The sequence below is a fragment of the Thamnophis elegans genome, chromosome Z (assembly GCF_009769535.1).
Source record: "Thamnophis elegans isolate rThaEle1 chromosome Z, rThaEle1.pri, whole genome shotgun sequence".
NCBI lineage: Eukaryota > Metazoa > Chordata > Lepidosauria > Squamata > Colubridae > Thamnophis > Thamnophis elegans.
In genome coordinates, this window is record NC_045558.1 from 11,078,648 (window position 1) to 11,098,286 (window position 19,639).

At 41.9% G+C, this 19,639-nt stretch overlaps 1 protein-coding gene across 1 annotated transcript in view; it reads right to left on the reverse strand.

Annotated features, from left to right (window-relative positions):
* The window catches only part of CNPY1 (canopy FGF signaling regulator 1), a 70,833-nt gene that overhangs the window by 37,856 nt on the left and 13,338 nt on the right, over nt 1–19,639 (reverse strand). The gene's annotated exons all lie outside the window — the stretch shown is intronic.

A 19,639-nucleotide genomic window follows, 5' to 3' on the forward strand; every position in this document is an offset into this window, starting at 1 on the left:
CGCGATTTACATTAGCTGGAAAGCAGGAAATCCTACGACACTAGCTAATATAAATTGTGCGTCACAGCTGATTGTCGGAAATAGTTTGTCCGAACTGGTAGCATTTTTTTACTACTGGTTCGGGCAAACCAGTCCGAACCGGTAGCATTTCACCCCTGCAGGGAGGGAAATAGATACGAATACTGAGAAAGCTGTTTGCCGCCAAAGTGTATTCCAAAACATGTGCTTACATAGCCATTCAAACATGTTGTCACCATGAAATATTAATACATAGCTGGGCCAGAACCTCACTGTAGTTTTCTTCTTCTGAGGATAATTCTTGGAAAGAAGATTTGGACACCAGAGTGTCATGTGTAATGTTGATGGCACAGATGACAACAGCTATTTTATTCAAGTGATAATTCTTGTACATTGATAGAAGCCACATTTTTAAGATTGGTTGTGCCTGAGATATGCGGCTGCAGCCAAACCGTATCCCCTTATGATTTATTCCCTCGCAAACAAAACAAATATGTGTCCCAAAGAAATAACATAATTTGCTAAATTCTGAAATGTCTGAGGCAAACCAGATTAGAGATTCAAAAAGGCAATGTAGAGAAGGGAAAGGGAAAATTATGGTGTTTTTTTATTTTAAAGAAAGGGAAGCAGAGCCAGAGCTGACAGGTCTTAAAAAGTTTGCAAGTGATGGTATTGGCAGTGTTTATTTCAGTGTTTCCCAAACTGGCTACTTTGAGATGTGTGAACTTCAGCTCCCAGGGTCATTATAAATGCCCGTGATGGTTATGCAATGCTGGGATTTGAAGTCTAAATATTTCAAAGCTGCCCTGGTTTATTTGCAAGTAGTCCTTGTTTGTTCTGTGATTGTTCAAAATGACAAATGGAGAGAGTTATAACCCCTTCCCACGGTCAGGTGAAGCAAAATCTAGGCAATTGATAATTCACATCAGAAGTGTTATTCAGCCGGTTTGGACTGGTTCACCTGAACCAGTAGTGAAAACAGTAGTTGAAATCATGAGTGGGTCTGCCCCCTGGCACTCCTCACCCCCCCTGCCCCAGCAATATGCCATCCTATTGAGGCACATTTTCAAGCGGAAGAACATAACCCATGTTTACTGTCAAAAACAAAAAGGTACTTGGGAATTATGGTGGCAAGGTTAGATAAAATATGTGTGCATCAGTGGTGGGTTCTGGATCCCGTTGCAACCAGTATGGTGCAACAGAGCTGGGTGTCCACCATGTGCACGCACACAGCACGCGCATGCGTACTTACCATCTGTGATGCTCCAGCCACTGGGCGGAGCGTTGTGCAGGCGCCGTATGCTCCGTGCGTGTGCGCAAATGCCCCAATTGGTTCAAATAGCAGTAAGGAGAGCAGGCGGGTGAGCAGGCCTCCAGAGCACCATACCGGAACAGTACCTGGTGCTCCCAGCAGGTACCGGTATACCGGTTGTATCCCACCACTGGTGTGCAGCACCAGGGCATACCGGTTGTATCCCACCACTGGTGTGCATCTATGTGTGTGTGTATACACATGGATATGTTCATTCTAGAAGCTGGCAAAGCATAGGAAGGACTACAGGGCTGGCCATCAAACAAACACTTCTTTTTTCTTTTTAACTCAAAACTCATTTACAGGTAGCCCTTGGCCTACAACAATTCATTTAGTGACCATTCAACGTTACAACGGCACTGAAAGAAGAGACATGGCCATTTTTCACCCTTATGACCATTGCAGCATCTTCATGATCATGTGATCAAAATTCAGGTGCTTGGCAACTGACTCACATTTATGACGGTTGCAGAGTCCCAGGGTCCAGTGTTCACGTTTTGCAACCTTCTCACCAAGCAAAGTCAACGGGGAAACAGATTCACTCAACAACCATGTTACCAGGTTAACAATTGCAGGGATTCATTTAATAACCATAGCAAGAAAAGTCATTAAATGGGGAGGGGGGAGATCACTTAACAAGTGTTTCACTTTGCAACAGAAATTTTGGGCTCAATTGTGGTTGTAAGTCAAGGACTACCTGTATCCCCTTGGTTGCTTCATTTACTGTTTGGGTTTTATGTTTGCTCAACTTCCGAAGACTTCAGCAATTGGCATTCTTAGCCAAATGGGACTGGTTGCGACAGTTTGAAAATACTTTCAATCTGGTTTGTTGGAGAATTAAACTGAGCTATTTTTTAAAGCATCTCTGATGTTTTGGAAGTAGACTTTTCATTGAAAAGCTGTAGTTTTGCAGAATACACTGATGGTCTATTTTTCATTGGGTGAAACTCACATCCCATGTCTGCCATCCTTCAAGCGTTGGCTGTAACCTACAAATGCCTACATGGCATAAGGCCTGGTTACTTGAGGGACTGCCTGTCTCTGGTAACATCTGTCCAGCAGATGTTTGATCCTGCACAGCTGGTACACTCTGGGTTCCTTTGATTAACAATCCTATCTATTGGGACCCTAGAAGCACGCCTCCTTTGAAGCAGCACCTGCCCTCTGGAATGAGGGCCCTCTGAGACTGAAAGGTCCCTGAAGACTTCCAAGGCCTTTGGTAAGGAAGAAGATCCTTCCCTTCTTTGCTCTTGTTTGTTTTTTTGTTTCTTTGTTTGCTTGTTTATTGATTTATATGCCGCCCTTCTCCCAAAGGACTCAGGGCGGAGTACAACATAAAAAAAAACATATTACAAAAGTTAAAAAGGAAATTAAATAAAGTATCCAAAAACAAACCCAATTAATATTAACAATAAAAATTTAAAAATTAGATTAAAATTAACAATTAAAATTAATAATTTATTTTATTCTTTTCAGGCCAGGCTGGCTTGCTGGAAAAGCGAACATTTTAGGGCGTGTCAGAAAGACTGGAGGTTGGGGATTATACAAAGCTCCGGGGACAGCTCATTCCAGAGGGAAGGCACTCCCACAGAGAGGGCTCTCCCCCTGGAGGTCACTAGCCAACACTGTCTGGCCAACAGCACCCTGGGGAGGCCAACTCTGTGTGATTGCACTGGACGGTGGGAGGCTACTGGTGGCAGTAGGTGGTCTCGCAGGTACCCTGGGCCTAAGCCATGGAGCGCTTTAAAGGTCGTAATTAGTACCTTGAATCTCACCCGGAAAATAACCAGCAACCAGTGCAGGCCGCCTAAAAGGGATGTAACATGGAATCACCTAGGTACCCTCATGATAACCTGCACGGCCGCCTTCTGGACCAGCTGAAGCCTCCAGGTGCTCTTCAAGGGCAGCCCCATGTAGAGAGCGTTGCAGTAGTCCAGGCGAGAAAGGATGAGGGCATGAGTGACTGTGCACAGAGCATCCCGATCCAGAAGGGGCACAACTGACGTACCAGGCTCTTGCCATCTTCTTTCATCTATTCTTTATTATTTTCGTTTATTTAATTTACATCATGCCTATTATTTTTTATAAACACTTCAAGGAGGTGAACATATCTAATGCACTTTCTTCCTTCTATTTTCTCAACAGCAACAATCTTGAGAGACGGATTGACTGAGAGAGAGAGATTGGCCCAAAGTCCCTCAGTTGGCTTTCATCCTTAAGGCAGGACTAGGACTCACACTAGCCTGTGATTGGTCTAAAGTCATTCAGTTGCTTTCATGTCTAAGGTGGGATCAGAACTCACACTATCCTAGTGATTGGTCTAAAGCTGTGATGGGGAACCTATGGACACATGCCATAGGTGTCACGCAGAGCCCTTTCTGAGGGCACATGAGCCGTCGCCCAGGTCAGCTCCACTGTGCATGTGCGCATGCCTGTTGGCCAGCTGATTTTCAAGTCACTGCTGGGAGACACATGTCCGTGTGGGAGGGGAGCACTCTCAATTTTTTGTGCCAGGACACTTTAGGGAGGGCCTCCAGAGCCCGGTGGAGACTGTTTTCGCCCTCCTGGAGGCTCAAAGCAAGCCCTTTAGAGCCTGGGGAGGGCGAAAAACAGACATCTGTAAATTCTGTAAGTCCAGAAGGGAGGCCATTTTCGCTCTACCGGAGGCTTGAGGAAAGCCTCCGGAGCTTGGGGAGGGTGAAAACACCCTCCCTGGCGTGGTGCAGGAGGCTGAGTAGACCGGGCAGAGAGGTTCACACGCACATGTGCAGGGGGTGTTTGCACATGCACGTGCAGGGGGAGCGCATTGCATTGTGATTGTGGGAACATGTGCACAATAGCACATGCACAATTTAGGCACACGAGAACAAAAAGGTTATCCATCACTGGTCTAAAGCATGGGTGTCAAACTCAATCACTTCACATGATGTGATGTGACATATCGTGATTTTTTTTGCCTTTGCAAGGCTGGAGTGGGTGTGAGAACTGTGCATGATGCACCTGGCCCAGTTTGACACCCCTGGTCTAAATTCACCCAGTTGGCTTTCTTACCTATGGCAGAATATAACTCACCATTGCCTAGAGATTGACCCAAAATCACCTAGCCAGCTTTTAGGACTAGAACTCACTGTCTCCCAGTTCATGTCCTGCTGTCTTAACCACTATTATTTATAATGATTATTGTATTGTGATTTCTATCTTCAATTGCTGTCAACTGAGCCGAGGTGGCGCAGTGGTTAGGGTGCAGTACTGAAGGCCACTACAGCTGACTGTTATCTGCAGTTCAGCGGTTCTAATCTCACTGGCTCAAGGGTAACTCAGCCTTCCATCCTTCCGAGGTAGGTGAAATGAGGACCCAGACTGTGGGGCAATTTGCTGACTCTGTAAACTGCTTAGAGAGGGCTGAAAGCCCTATGAAGCAGTATATAAGTCTAACTGCTATTGCTATTGCTAACTGCCCAGAGTTATTGAAAGTCAGATAGCATTGAAGTTTAAATCATCATCATCATCATCATCATACTGAAGGTATCATTTAGTCTCTTTCTGCATTTTCAACAGGGTTTTGCCAGCCATTCTTCTTACTTGCCAGGAGATATTACTTGCACAATAATTTCCTTCTTTTCCCGTTCCAGCCCCTACCAAACCATGACGCGATGATACAACTATTAGAAAATTATCCAGTTGCGAACATGTCTACAGATTATCATTCGACCTTCACTGCCTGCAAGATATAATTTTAATGAAACAATTGCATCATAGCTTGGCAGGCAGAAAGTTTTCCCTCGCAACCTCATTTAACGTTTTTGCAATTTAGCTGGCTTTTGAGGCCAAGGGGATTTTTTTCTTTTTTGCTCTGATACCAGTGTCAAGGCAATTTTGGTGTTCTTTCATTAATCAGTTGGACAAGACATTGATTAGTTGATAGTGTTTTTAGCATTTTGAGGTAGCCAGTCTAAGTTCACCAGACAAAAGAAACCAGAAATATGAATACTAACATTACGCTTATTGTAGAGTTACGGTAACGGAATCTTGGAAGTCTGAATATGCCTCCCTTCTCTCTGCCTTTATTTGATTTATTTATCAATCAAATTTATAGTTTAAGTTCAAAGGAGCTAAGGGCCGTCTTATCTGAGATGATTACCCAGGTTACAGTTCTGTTCCTTTCTCTTATCTAGCCCAGTGTTTTGGTTGAAGCTCTTCCTCCTTTTTTTCTCAAGGTTAACTCTCATTGCTGATTACAGGTAAGTTAAAATGAAAGCAATTGGTTTTCAGACTCTTGGCAAGTGTTGAGAATGACCTAAATGCCAGGTGTCTCCAACTCCCAGACCACAGTAGCGGCCAAGCAAGAAAAAATGAAACCATTCCACATACACCACACACACAGTTGGTGGAAAAATTGTCTCCCAAGAAACTGGTCCTTGGTGTCAAAAGAATTAGAGACTGTTGCCCTATATGTTAGTGTGAAGATATCAAGTGGAGAAGTATCATGAACTATTTGCTCATTCCTGTGTTCAAAAGTCTCTCAAATCCTTCCTTCCTTCCTTCCTTCCTTCCTTCCATCCATCCATCCATCCATCCATCAACCCACATGCATACACACTGCAACTATTTCCTTTGAAATAGTTTTTCAAACTATTTTTCTTTGAAACAGGAGTGGGCTTCAAAAATTTTAGCAAGAGGTTATCTGCCCAGTTGCTGGATGGATGTGGCCATGGTGGGCATGAACTAGCTGGCCTCCTGCACCATGGTGTGGGAGAGGGCTATTTGCCCTCCCTGAGATCCAGAGGCTTTGCTTGAGCCTCCAGGAGGGTGAAAACAGCCTCCCCAGGCTCCGGAAGCCCTCTGGAGACTGGAAACGGGCTCATTTCCGGCCTTCCCGAACTTCCAGTAGGCCTGTTTTTCACCCTCCCCGAGCCTCCGCGCATGCCCTGCACTTATCTGCATTCAAAACGTACCGAGTGGAGGTTCCTGGGAGGGGAGGGGCAGGGTGGGCAGGGCCAGCCAGGAGTGGGATTTGGGGGTTCTCCGAACTGCACAGAATCTTAGATAGCGGTTCTCCCGAACCCCTGCAAACCCCCTGCAGCCCACCCCTTCTTTTGCCCTGTGCATCAGACTTCTTCAGACAACTTCCTACCAAGGATGGACTTCTTAAAGATTGTACGTTGGTTCCTCCTTAGCAGGAAGTATGAGAGAAAAAGCTTCCTACTTCCACTGACCCTTCCTTAAATAAGTTCTACCTGTGTTTGGACACCTCTCTTTGTCCTGTCTCCTGTTCTGCTTTCTGATAATTGTTTTTATGCAGATCCTGACTTGGCCCAGATGGCTACCCTTATAGCCAGCTTGGTTTCCCACCCAGAAAAATATGAATATTTCAAGTACTTACCATATTTTTCAGACTGTAAGATGCACCGGAGTATAAGACACACCATGATTTTGAAGAGGTAAATTAAAAAAAAAAACATTTTGCACTCTGCAAGCCTCCCAAACTCTCTGCACACCTTGTTTTTTGAAAAAAAAAAAAAAGTATGCAGAGCTTTGGGAGGCTTCTAGAGTGCTCCTGGGAGCTGGGGGGGGGGGGCAAAACTGGCCGGTTTTTTGCTCTTTTTTACCCTCCCCAGCCCCCAGGAGCACTCTGGAAGCCTCCTAAAGGCTATGGACATCCACGTTTTTGCAAAGTGGGCGGGGTTTTGGTAGGCCAAAAATGCTGTATTCAGTGTATAAGACGCACCCAGATTTTCACCCTCTTTTGGAGGGGGGGAAAGGTGCGTTTTATACAGTACTTATATTTTATCCAAGAAACACTCTTAAGGGTTATGCAATTATTTTTCATTTCCTCTTCCTCTCTTAAACTTTCTGAAGGAACTTGATTATCAGGAAAAGAAAGTGTTTTATTCCCTATTTGGCCCTCAGGATAAAAGAAGCATTACAAATGTTAATTACTAGAGAAATAGCCCTCTTATGCTATTTCTCCCATTCTAGATACAGGCAGTCCTTGACTTACGACCCTAATTGACCCCAAAGTCTAAGTGAGAAAGTTGCTAAGTGAATTTTGCTCCTTCCTGTGATTTTTCTTGCCACAGTTGTCACAGCAGTTGTAGTTGTTAAGTTAGTAACAGAGTTGTTAGTGAATCTGGATTCCCCATTGATTTTGCTTGTCAGAAGATTGCAAAAGGTGATCACATGACCCCAGGACATTGCAACCGTCATAAATATGAACCAGTTGCCAAGCATCTGAATTTTGATCATATAACCATAGAGACGCTGCAACCGTAAGTGTAAAAAATATCACTTTTTTCTGTGCCATTGTAACTTTGGACAGTCACTAAATGAACTGCTGTAAGTTAAGAACTGTCTCTATGGTCATGGAGGACCCTTCCAAAACTCTACTTCTCCAACTCAGTCTGTTCTGTTCCGGGATATGATCCTGGCAAATTGTTATTTGATTTCTGATTTAATAAGAGTCCGATTTCAGACCATCCACTACTACCCATATCTGGCTAAAATAGGGAACTACAAGGGAACAGGAAATTTCCAAAGAATTGAGAAAATGTGGAGTGGAAATGTTGCGATAGAGTGAATCAGCACCTCTTCAAGAAAAACACAGACTTCAGAGGATAATTAGAACTGCAGAAAAAAACAATTGCTACCAACCTGCCTTTCATTGAGGACCTGTATACTGCACGAGTCAAAAAGAGGGCTGTGAAAATATTTACAGACCCCTCGCATCCTGGACATAAATTGCACTGCACACCAGAACAACAAGACACAAGAACAGTTTTTACCTGAATGCCACCACTCTGCTAAACAACTAATCCCCACAACACTGTCAATAATTTACTAAGACTGTATTACTATTCTTCTTCCCTTCCTTCCTAGTATCTATCTCTTTCCACTTATGACTAAAATCATGTTGCTTGTATCTTTACAATTTATATTGTTTTATTTGTTTCCTAGTACGATTTAATAACTTATTAGTAACCTTGACTATCACTAAGTGCTGCATCTTTTTACTCTTGATGAATATTTTTATCCTCCTTATGTACACTGAGAGCATATGCACGCAAATTCCTTGCGTGTCCAATCACACTTGGCCTCTATTCTATTCTATTCTATTCTATTCTATTCCATTCCATTCCATTCCATTCCTGATATAGTATGCACTATACAAAACAGGGTAGTTTCCTCCATATCATCTGCGCCTGAATGCTGTTAGGTTTGCAAGTATTAATCCTGCTGACTGCATTGGAAAGATGTTTCTGTAAGAAGAACAACATCTAATTTTGTTTCTTCTTTTTTGTAAAAAAAAAACGTAGCTGGTTTAAAAATAGAGTATAGAATCCTAGAGCTGGAAGGGACCTAGACCTAGTCTAACCCCCTAGCCAAGGCAGCCCTGGACAAATGGTGTCCAGCCTATCCTTGAAAACCTCCAGGGACGGAGCACCCACAAGTGTGGGAGGCAAGCTATTCCATTGATTAATTGCTCTTACTGTCAAGAAATGTCTCCCTAGTTCCAGGTTTAATTTAATGAGATTCCATCCACTGCTGGTTGCCCTGCCCTCAGTTGCTTTGGGGAATAGGTTAACCCCCTCTTCTCTGTGACTGTGCTGTCCCAACAGTATATAGCTAATGTAGGAATTAAGAGCTGTCTTCTTTAAGAAACTACCTCATGGGAAATGTAACTACCTTAGGGGAAATGTAGGCAGAAATGTAGTTCCATAACATGTGACCACATCTGTGTTCCCTGATTGGGCAGTGGGGTACTCTGCCCGGGAAAAGTGATTTATTACTGGCCACTCTCTGGATCGCTTTGTTCTACCAGAAGCAGCTTTGCGCCAGCAGCATGGGTTAACTATACGTGGAGCTAACTGCATGCCCTGAGCTATCTGGATCACTGGGGCAGAAGAGTGACATCCCCTCAAGTACTGGAAGACAGTTATCATGTCATTCCTAATCTTTTTCTTCAACAGACTAGAGATACCCAACTCCCTCAAACATCCATCATGCAATATAGCTTCCATAAAATACATAAGTACTGCTTCCTCTTCCTCCTCCTCCTCCCTCTTCATCCTCTTCTTCCTCCTTTTCCCCATCCTTCCCCCTCCATCTTCCTTCTCCCCTTCTCCTCCCTCCCTTCTCTATGTGTCTTGTCCTTGTTCCTACAGACCTCATGCAAATACAGGTAGTCTTAGACTTATGACCATAATTGAGTCCAAAATTAGAGCTGCTAAACAAGCCATTTGTAAGTGAATTTTGCCCAACTTTATATTTTTTTCAGTGCAGTTGTAACTTTAATATTGCAGCAACAGGTTCACCACCCTATTTCTGGGTGGGCATGGCCTAGTAGGCGTCCTGCACCATGGTGGGGGTGGCATATTTTTACCCTCCCCAGCCTCCGGAGGCTTTCCTTGAGCCTCTGGGAGGGTGAAAGCTGTTTCCCCTGGGCTCCAGAGGCCGTCTGAAGGCCAAAAATAGGCCCGTTTCTGGACTTCTGGAACCTCTGGTAGGCCCACTTTCCCCCCTCCCTGAGCCTCCGCACGGTCCCTGCACTTACCTGGCATGATGAACGGCCTATTTTTCTACTTGCATTTTTTACATGCTTTTGAACTGCTAAATTGGCAGAAGCTGGGACAAGTAACAGGAGCTCACTCCATTATGCGGCGCTAGGGATTCGAACTGCCGAACTGCCGATCTTTCTGATCGACAAGCTCAGCGTCTCAGACTCTGAGCCATCACGTTATGTAATAGTAATTGCTTAATAATTCAGAGAAGAACAGCCATAAACAGTTATTATCAACCATTTTAAAAAAAAACCCAATACAAATGTTGTCAGACTGTATGTGGAAAAACAGTTTAAAGATTTAGGAGATGTTTTTCAATCCTCTAGAACAAGGGTCTCCAACCTTGGCAACTTTAAGACTTGTGAACTTCAACTCCCAGAATTCCTCATCCATTTTTCTGCAAAAAACAACAACATCAGAACCACAGTAGGGAAGGATGGCCATCAGAACTTTGAATCCGGGTTGAAAGTACTTTTTGTTAGGTTCAGCGTAACTTCAAATGGTTGCTAAAATATTGGTCATAGTGGAGAATTACTTCTACTGTAAAGCTAACTGTAACACAACAGATCCATTGTATGTCCAACATATAACTGCATCGTGAAACCAGTCTTAAGATAGGCTCATTTTTCTTGCAACTTAAATACTGCTCCGTGTCTGCCTTAAAATTAATTAAACCAGGAGCAGACAGCCTAGAAAGACTGATAAAGCTGTGAAATTCTCAGTTCAAACCATCTTTCAACTCCTGCCAAAGACTGGTGTGGAGGCTGGGAATAATTTAGAAAGGTTGAGAGAAGGTCAAAGAGCTTGTAATTGAAAATAATTCAGCCCAGATAGCAAACTGAAGCAAAAGCAAAAAAAAAAAAATAGCATCCTGAGAAATAAGCATTAGATATGAAGCATGGAAATAAATATTGAAATACGTAACTGATATGGCTTTATGGTTAATCAATAAACATCATTATTGCTAAAATAACTGGGTTTCCCCCTCCTCTTGGGACAGAATGAATATTACTTCCCATCGATTTTCCCCCAAATAAGCTGTTTGTATGTTTCTTGTGTGCCTGATGATTTAAACATCTAGCAGAAAATTGGGGTCATTGTAATAAACATGTTCATGAAAGAAAGCAGAAGGTTGCAAAAATCTTGCATAAACTAAAGCACAGGACCAATACAGGTCAAAATTCAGCTAAATGGACATGAGGAACAATTTACGGATAATCCTCGATTTATAACCGTTTAGCAGTTGTTTGAAATTACAACAGCATTGAAAAAGTGGTTCACAACCAGTCCTTGCACTTACAACTTATACAGCATCCCCAAAGTCATGTGATCAAAATTCAGGTGCTTGGCAATCAGCATGTATTTATGATGGTTGCAGCATATTGGGGTCATGTGATCAACCAGATTCATATAATAATCACGTGATTTGGACTTCTGGTTGACGTTGTGGCAGGAACGGCTGGAAAATAACGGAGCGCCACCAGGCTCCTTGAAATGCAGCCAGCAACTGCTTGCCAGGAGACCCCATAAGCTGTAAAGTATGAGGAGCCGAGGTGGCGCAGTGGTTAGGATGCAGTACTGCAGGCCACTTTAGCTGACTGTGATCTGCAGTTCAGCGGTTCAAATCTCACCAGCTCAAGGTTGACTCAGCCTTCCATCCTTCTGAGGTGGGTGAAATGAGGACCCGGCCTGTGGGGGTAAGATGCTGACTCAATTTGCTAAAAAAAAAATGTAATCCGCTTAGAGAGGGCTGAAAGCCCTATGAAGCGGTATATAAGTCAAATAAATAAATAAATAAATAAATAAATAAATTTTTATAGTTTTTAAGGACTAGAAAGCTAATGGACTTTGAGGAACAATTCTGGGGTTGATAAAAGTAATTAACAATTGGCTTTTGGGGTTTTTTAAGATATTGGGATATAGGAATATTCGATATATATTGAGTAATTTTAATAGATTAATTTTGTACAAAACGACGCAGCAGGAGACAACGAAGTTCTGTGAAGAAATGTTAATGATGGCTTAAAAGGTTTTATGAAAATGTGACGAAAAATCGTAAGGAGATGATGGATTGTCCAAAGATAAAGAAGTGAAAATAAAAGGCCATCCACAAATGGTGGGGAAAGATGAACAAAATATTCAGAAAATAGATGAGAAATCAGAAGGAGTGGTGGATGAGACAATCAAAATAAGCTACAAGAAAAAAAAGCAACGAAAAAACAATAGCAATAAATACTAAGAATTGAATAGATTAAGAGCTTATAATAGCACAGAGAAAAAAAAGGAAGACTTCCCAAAAATAATGAAAGGGTTATGGATGGGCATCCAAATGATGTGGCAGAAGGAGATAAGGGGGGAAGGCAGAGGAGACATTCAGTCCATGTAAAAATATGAGAAAGAAATATAGGATCCCAAGAGAGAAATATAAAAGAATAACCAAAAAGTCAATAAATGATGAAATTCTAAAAAGGCTGAGTGATGAAGGATAGACACATAATATCTTGTAATACTGTGATTGTATTAAAAACTAATAGAAACAAATAGAAAGTATAAATTGGGGAAATACTAATACATATATAGATATATAATAGAATTTATTATAACCACAAATATATTAAGGTTAGGAGGTGTAAGGCTGTGATTAGGTGTATTTAAATATATTATTATGATTAACAGTGTGCAAAAAATATACTGGAATTTATAGCTTTTAAAAACTACAAATTCAGGGGACTTAGAAATATAATCCCGGGACCGATTAAATTTTATTAATAAATGGTTTTATTGGTGTTTATAGAAAACTGGGATATTGGAAATATGGTGGAACTTGAGTAATACTTAAAATAATAAAATATTGGTGACTAAACAAGGATCACAAACACATTGTATGAAGAAATATAATGGATGCTGAAGTGTATTTTTGGACAAAATGATAAAGAATCATAAAGAGAGAATAGTACTGTTTAAAGATAAAGAGGTGAATATGGAAGAACCCCAACAAGTGTGTGTGTGTGTGTGTGTGTGTGTGTGTGTGTGTGTGTGTGTGTGAAATAAGTACAAATTGGGAAAAAGTATTACACATATTGATGTATAAAAGAATATATTATAATTATAATGAGCATATTAAGGTTAGAAGTTGGAAGATAAAAATAAAAATGATGTATATGTAATTGTATTATTACTTTAGCGCTGTTTAAAAAATGTATTGACCTAGTCATTACACTGTCCACAAAATATGTTGGTTGTTAAAGAAAAACTGCAAATAAAACATATACAAAAATAATAATAATAATAACCTCATGATTTGTTTAACAACTGTGGCAAAACAATTGTAAAATTAAGTACAATTCCCTTAATGATCTCATAGCTTAGCGATAGATGTTCTGTTCCCAATTGTAATCATAAGCTAAAAACTACCTGTACTATGTCCTTACTTCCAACTCAAACACGGTTCATGCTTTCACCCATACGCAACATATCTTTATCATCTTTATTCACAATTGCTACAGTTTGCCCAGAACAAGCGCTACCCCTTACTGCCTGAAGCCAAATTATTTAGGTTATATTTATTTATTAAGCTGTTCTTTCACAGCTGGGTATTCATAGCTGACAGCAATAAAGTCTTATGAAGTCCACAGCTGAAGTTACAGAATGCCTCACTTGTTTTTTGGATTTACTTGCATAGTAAGTAAATCTGGATTGCACTGAACACTTTCAGTTTGAAAAACAGGTTGGTTGATTAATTAAGCTAATGCATTAATGGTGTATTTGCAAAGCTCCATTTTTCCTCAAGAGCTGAACGTTATTATAGAGATCTCTTAATTTTATCCCAACAATATCTCTGTTAGCTACGTTTGGCTAAGACATAATGCCTAGGTAGCAATAGCACTTAGACTTGTATACCACTTCACAGTGTTTTACAGCCGTCTCTAACTAGTTTACAGAGTCAGAATATTGCCCCCAACAATCTGGATCCTCATTTTACTGATCTTTGAAGGATGGAAGGCTAAGTCAATCTTGAGCCAGTCAGGATCGAACTGCCAAAAGCTGGCAGTCAGCAGAAGTAGCCTGCAGTATTGCATTCTAACCACTGCATCACCACGACTCATGGATGAAGGTCACTCAATCAGGTCTGTGCATTTGAGGAGTCAAATTGAAGCTGGGTTTTATCAGAACTTAACTGTAGTCTCCGTATCTACAAATCAGAGATGGTATTCAGCCAGTTCTGACAAGTTTTGGAGAACCAGTAATGGAAATTTTGAGTAGTTCGGAGAACTGGCAAATAGGCTGGCCCCGCCCCCGCTGCCTCCCAGCCTCCCAGCTGATCTTCTTTTGTTGCCCTGAACAGGAGAATGGAGCTGGGAAGCAGGTTAGTGGGGTGTGGAGGGAATGAGGATTTTCCAGTATCCTTCCCCTGCCATGCCCACAAAGCTACACCTACAAAGCTGAGTTACGCCCACATAGCCACGCCCACAGAACGAGTAGTAAAAATTTTTGAATCCCACCACTGCTACAAATGTCTTGTATGAACAGAATCTTGAGAATAAATTTCTCTAAGGTGGTGACATCTGATGGGACATAATCATCCCTATCTAGACATGATCCTCAAAGGTTTAATTGCTCCTGCAAGCTTTTTAAGCCCCACATACAGTGGTGGGTTTCAAAAATTTTTAGAACCTCTTTTGTAGGTGTGGCCTGCTTTGTGGGAGTGGCTTGCCAGCCATGTGACTGGGTGGGAGTGGCTTGCCAGTCATGTGACTGAGTGGGAGTGGCTTGGCAGCCATGTGACTGGGTGGGTGTGGCCAACTTGTAAAATGTGGTGAAACTCACTTAACAATGCTCTTGCTTAGCAACCAAAATGTTGGCTCAGAAACTCTGGCATTTGAAGCACGCAAGTCTTAAAGCTGTCAAGTTACAAGACCCTTGCACCCCTAACCCTTTAGAAAAAAAAGCCAGGGGTGTTCAAACTTGATAGCTTTAAGACTTGTGGACTTCAACTCCCAGAATTCCTCCTCCAGTCATGTTGGCTCAGGAACTCTGGCATTGAAGTGTGCAAGTCTTAAAGCTGTCAGGTTACAAGACCTATGCACCCCTAACCCTTTAGAAAAAAAACAGAGGGATGTTAAAACTTGACAGCTTTAAGACTTTAAGATTCAGATAGGACTCTTAGAAGTGGGCGGGGCGATTGGTGAGCCAGCCAATCAGTGGGCAGCAGGCAGGGGAAGCGTGGTGTGAATGGGCAGGGGAAGGGAGCTGGAACCGGTTCTAAATGGCACGGTAGATTTGTGGAACCTATAAAAGAGGTTAAAACTGGCAGGCACCCCTGCCCACAAAGATCCAATAGTCATCCTTAGAAAAAATTTAAAAATGTTTCAGCTCTCTGGTAGTTTTATAAGAATACTTGCTTGCTTCCTCTCACACCGCAAAAAAATAAAATAAAAATAAAAATAAGTTGTAGAAAGGAATTGGTCTGAGCTGATCTGGAGCATTGATTTAAGGGAGATGGGATTGCCTTAAAACTTTGAATAATTCTCAAAGATGATTTGAACTTAAAAGACTTTAAATGGCTCTGAAGCGACTGAAAAGTTGGAAAAATCAGTGGATTTTTACACATACCTACCCAATTCAAATTTCAGATCAGGTTCTACTGAATTGTGTTGCCTTAGGGTTTTGATGGCAAATGCAACCCTTTGACCCGTGTCTCTTAGATCACCTGAGGACAAGGAGGAGACAGCATACCTGATCAATGATAACTGAGCTCTGACAGCTGTGACAACCAGTTTGTGAGTAGTAAGTGTTGTGTCTGCATAACCTTTTTTTTAAAAAAAAGATGAGCCATTTTGAGAGTGTGTAGAACAAGTTCGGTCTAGTGATGAAAGCATCAGGGCGGAAACCAGGAGATGGCGAGTTCTAGTTCCATCTTAGGCATGAAAACTGGCGAGGTGGCCAATCGCCAGGAAACTGTGAGTTCTAGTGCTACCTCAGGCATGAATGCTGACTTTGGCCATTCACTTTCTCTCATTCCAGCCAACCTCACAAAGTTGTTATTGTGGGGAAAATAGGAGGGGGAAGGAATATTAGATATGTTCTCTAATAGAATATTAGGTATTTTATTTATTTATTTTATTATTTATTTTATTTATTTTATTTATTTTATTTATTTATTTATTTTATTTATTTTATTTATTTTATTTATTTTATTTATTTTTTTTATTTTTATTATTTTATTTATTTTATTTATTTTATTTATTTTATTTATTTTATTTATTTTATTTATTTATTTTATTTTTTTATTTTTTTATTTTTTTATTTTTTTATTTTTTTATTTTTTATTTTTTTTTATTATTTTATTATTATTTTGTTTGTTTTATTTGTTTTATTTGTTTTATTTATTTTATTTATTTTATTTATTATTTTATTTTATTATTTATTTTATTTATTTTATTTATTTTATTTATTTTATTTATTTTATTTATTTTATTTATTTTATTTATTTTATTTATTTTATTTATTTTATTTATTTTATTTATTTTATTTTATTATTTTATTATTTTATTTTTATTATTTTATTATTGTTTTATTGTTTTATTGTTTTATTTGTTTTATTTGTTTTATTTGTTTTATTTGTTTTATTTGTTTTATTTGTTTTATTTGCTTTATTTGTTTTATTTGCTTTATTTGTTTTATTTCATCAAGCATGAATTAGATAACAGATATATGTGTAAACATGATTATGAATACATGAAATGGATACAAATACAAGGGAATTGTAGGACAGGGACCGTAGGCACTCTGGTGCACTTATGCATGCCCCTTAAAGACCTCTTAGGAATGGGGTGAGGTCGATAGTAGACAGTCTAAGGTTAAAGTTTTGGGAGGTTGGGGAAGAAACCACATTGTCAGGTAGTGTATTCCAGGCAGTGACGTGCGGTGAGGTTCACCGCCGGTGAGGCAAGCAGGCAGGACCTCTATATTCTCCTCCCCCCACCCCTCCAATCTTGGCAGGGTCCAAGTCGCTCCGGAAAAAAAAACCCTGCCCGCCTCTTGCCTTTGAAGGAGAGGAGGAGGAGGAGGAGGAGGAGGAGGAAGAGGAGGAGGAGGAGGAGGAAGAGGAGGAGGAGGAGGAGGAGGAGGGCACACGCTTGGGGAGGGGGGTAGGACAAGCTGCGGGGTTCATCTCCCCACCGCATAAGGATCAGAGGGCTCACTTCAGAGCCCGCCTCTCCAAGCACGCGCTCGCTCACTATAGCTGGGTGAGGGGGGCAGCGGGGGGCTTTAAGCCAACCGTCTGAATGCAAGAAATGAATAATCTCCCCGAGCAGGCTCACACACCAGAAGCACCGAGGAGGGGCAGCAGCGGCTGGCGTTGGCAGAGCCCCCTGCCTCCGCCCACCCTCGTATGCCAGGATTTTCCCTGTGGCATTTTGCCTCCCCACCACCAGCCGGAATAGTGCGTGTGCATGCGCCTTCCACCCCCTCACCCCAGCTGCACCTGAGGAGAGGGGGGATAGCCAAGCAGAGCCCTCCTTCCCATGCAAAGTCCTTAAAGCAGAGAACAAGCCCACTCTATGGCGGACAGGTGCGCTGGCACTTTAAAGTGCATGCCGCCACCCCACTGTATGGCAGGTCCCACTGAATTGCCGGCCCGGAAGGCATGCCAGCACTTTAAAGTGCATGCTGCCTCGGCCCGCCATAGAGCGAAACATGTCCTGGTTTGTGGCCGGGAGGCACGCTGGCACTTTAAAGTGCATGCTGTCGCCCCGGCCATACAGCGGGGCAGCGGCATGCACTTTAAAGTGCTGGCATGCCTTCTGGCCACAAACCAGGACATGTTTCGTTCTATGGCGGGCTGAGGCGGCATGGCTTTAAAAAATTAAAAAATACACAATACAAAATAAAAATAAATGTGCCAGCCCGCACGCCAGCAGAGGCGGGTAAAAACACACACACACAACACACACACACACACACACAATAAAAACAAATTACAATTACTTACATTACAAATAATTTTGAATCCCCCCGCCCATCCGATCCACATACCTTTTTCAGCTGTGGATTTCAACTCTCCTCTTGTCCGCCCACCATGATGAAAATGTAAAAAATTAAATAAAAAAGCAACTTACTTAGGCAAGGCTGGCAAGGCATGATTTGCTGCTCCCAGATCAGGGGGCAGGAGAACCACGTGCCTCCTTTGCACAAGAAATTTTTCGCCTTTTAACCCTTGCTTAACTCTGAGCTAGGGTTAAAAGGCGAAAATTTCTTATGCAAAGGAGTCCCATAGTTTTCTCGCCTCCCCCTACAGTTAGCACTAAGCAGACTCAGAGTCACTGTGACTCTGGAGTCTGGCAGCAACTACCTTAGCCTTTTTAATTATTTTAAAAATTCTTTTCTTTTCCTCATGACACTGGTGAGGCCCCGCCTCCCCTGCCTCCCCTGACTGCACGTCTCTGATTCTAAGCATTGACAATTCTGTCAATTGTCCAACTGTCAACCCAGAGGTGGGCTGCTGGGGGTTCACAGAGGTTCGGGAGAACTTCTAGTTAAGATTCTGTGCAGTTCGGAGAACCCCCAAATCCCACTCCTGGATGTCCCCTCCCCCACTTCCAGGAGTCCCCACGTGGCCCATTTTGGATGCAGATAAGTGCAGGGCACGTGTAGAGGCTTGGAGAGGGTGAAAAACAGGCCTCCCGGAAGTTCAGGAAGGCTGGAAATGGGCCTGTTTCCGGCCTGCAGAGAACCTCAACATAACTGGAGGCTCGAGGAAAGCCTCTGCAGATGGAGGAGGGCAAAAGCGCCTTCCCACTAGGCCACACCCACCATGGCCATACCCACCCAGGAACCAGGCAGAGAACCCCTTGCTAAAATTTTTGAAGCCCAAAATATATCTAATTATATACAATATAATAATAAATGTGAGATATAAATAATATTTATACCATGCTCACAAATTGCAAATTAATCCAGGGCCACCAAAAGGTTGCCAGTCTTCCTTTGCTTCATGGTAACCCATTTCTATATTTCACATGTTTCATGGCTAATGTTAAGCTCTTCCTCATTATTAAGCAGCACAGAATGAGCTTTCAATTGAAACATTTTTAATGAAAATATATAATCTATTTCTAGCAACAGCTGGTCATTATATCAATGGGAGTTCAATGCATGAAAATCTGAGTTGCAAAACAAGATTGGGAACAGTAAGAGTACAAAAGTAGTCCTTGATTTACGACCATGGGAAGTCTGCCCATTGTGGTTATTAGTTGTGATGGTTGTAAAGCAGGTCACCCACGTGACCAATCCAATGTAATGATCTTTTTGTGGTGTTGATAAACAAACAACACAGTCATTAAGTAAACCAATTGTTCACTATGGGTTGGTTTTGTTGAAAACTAGACGTCAATGCCATTTTAAGCAAAAATGTCATAAAATGTGGTCATGTCACCGTGGGGCCCTGAAAATAGCCATAAATGCAGCCATCAGAACTTCAGAACTTCAGAACTAGGCAAAGGAGGAGCCAACATCGCAACAACACAACGTGCGGTCTCGACAGTCCAAGACCGTCATTGACACTTTTGCCACTGGACGGTCCACCAGTACCTAAACCATCCCGGAGAGACAGTGATCAGGAAGACAAAGCCTTGCTGGTCTCAGGGACACCGCAAAGTCCCTGATTGATCCAAGGGAAGCGCTTCAAGCCGGCAGCAAACAGGCAGCCCCCAAGCTGACAAAGTTGGAGACGGCTCCGGAAAGAAGG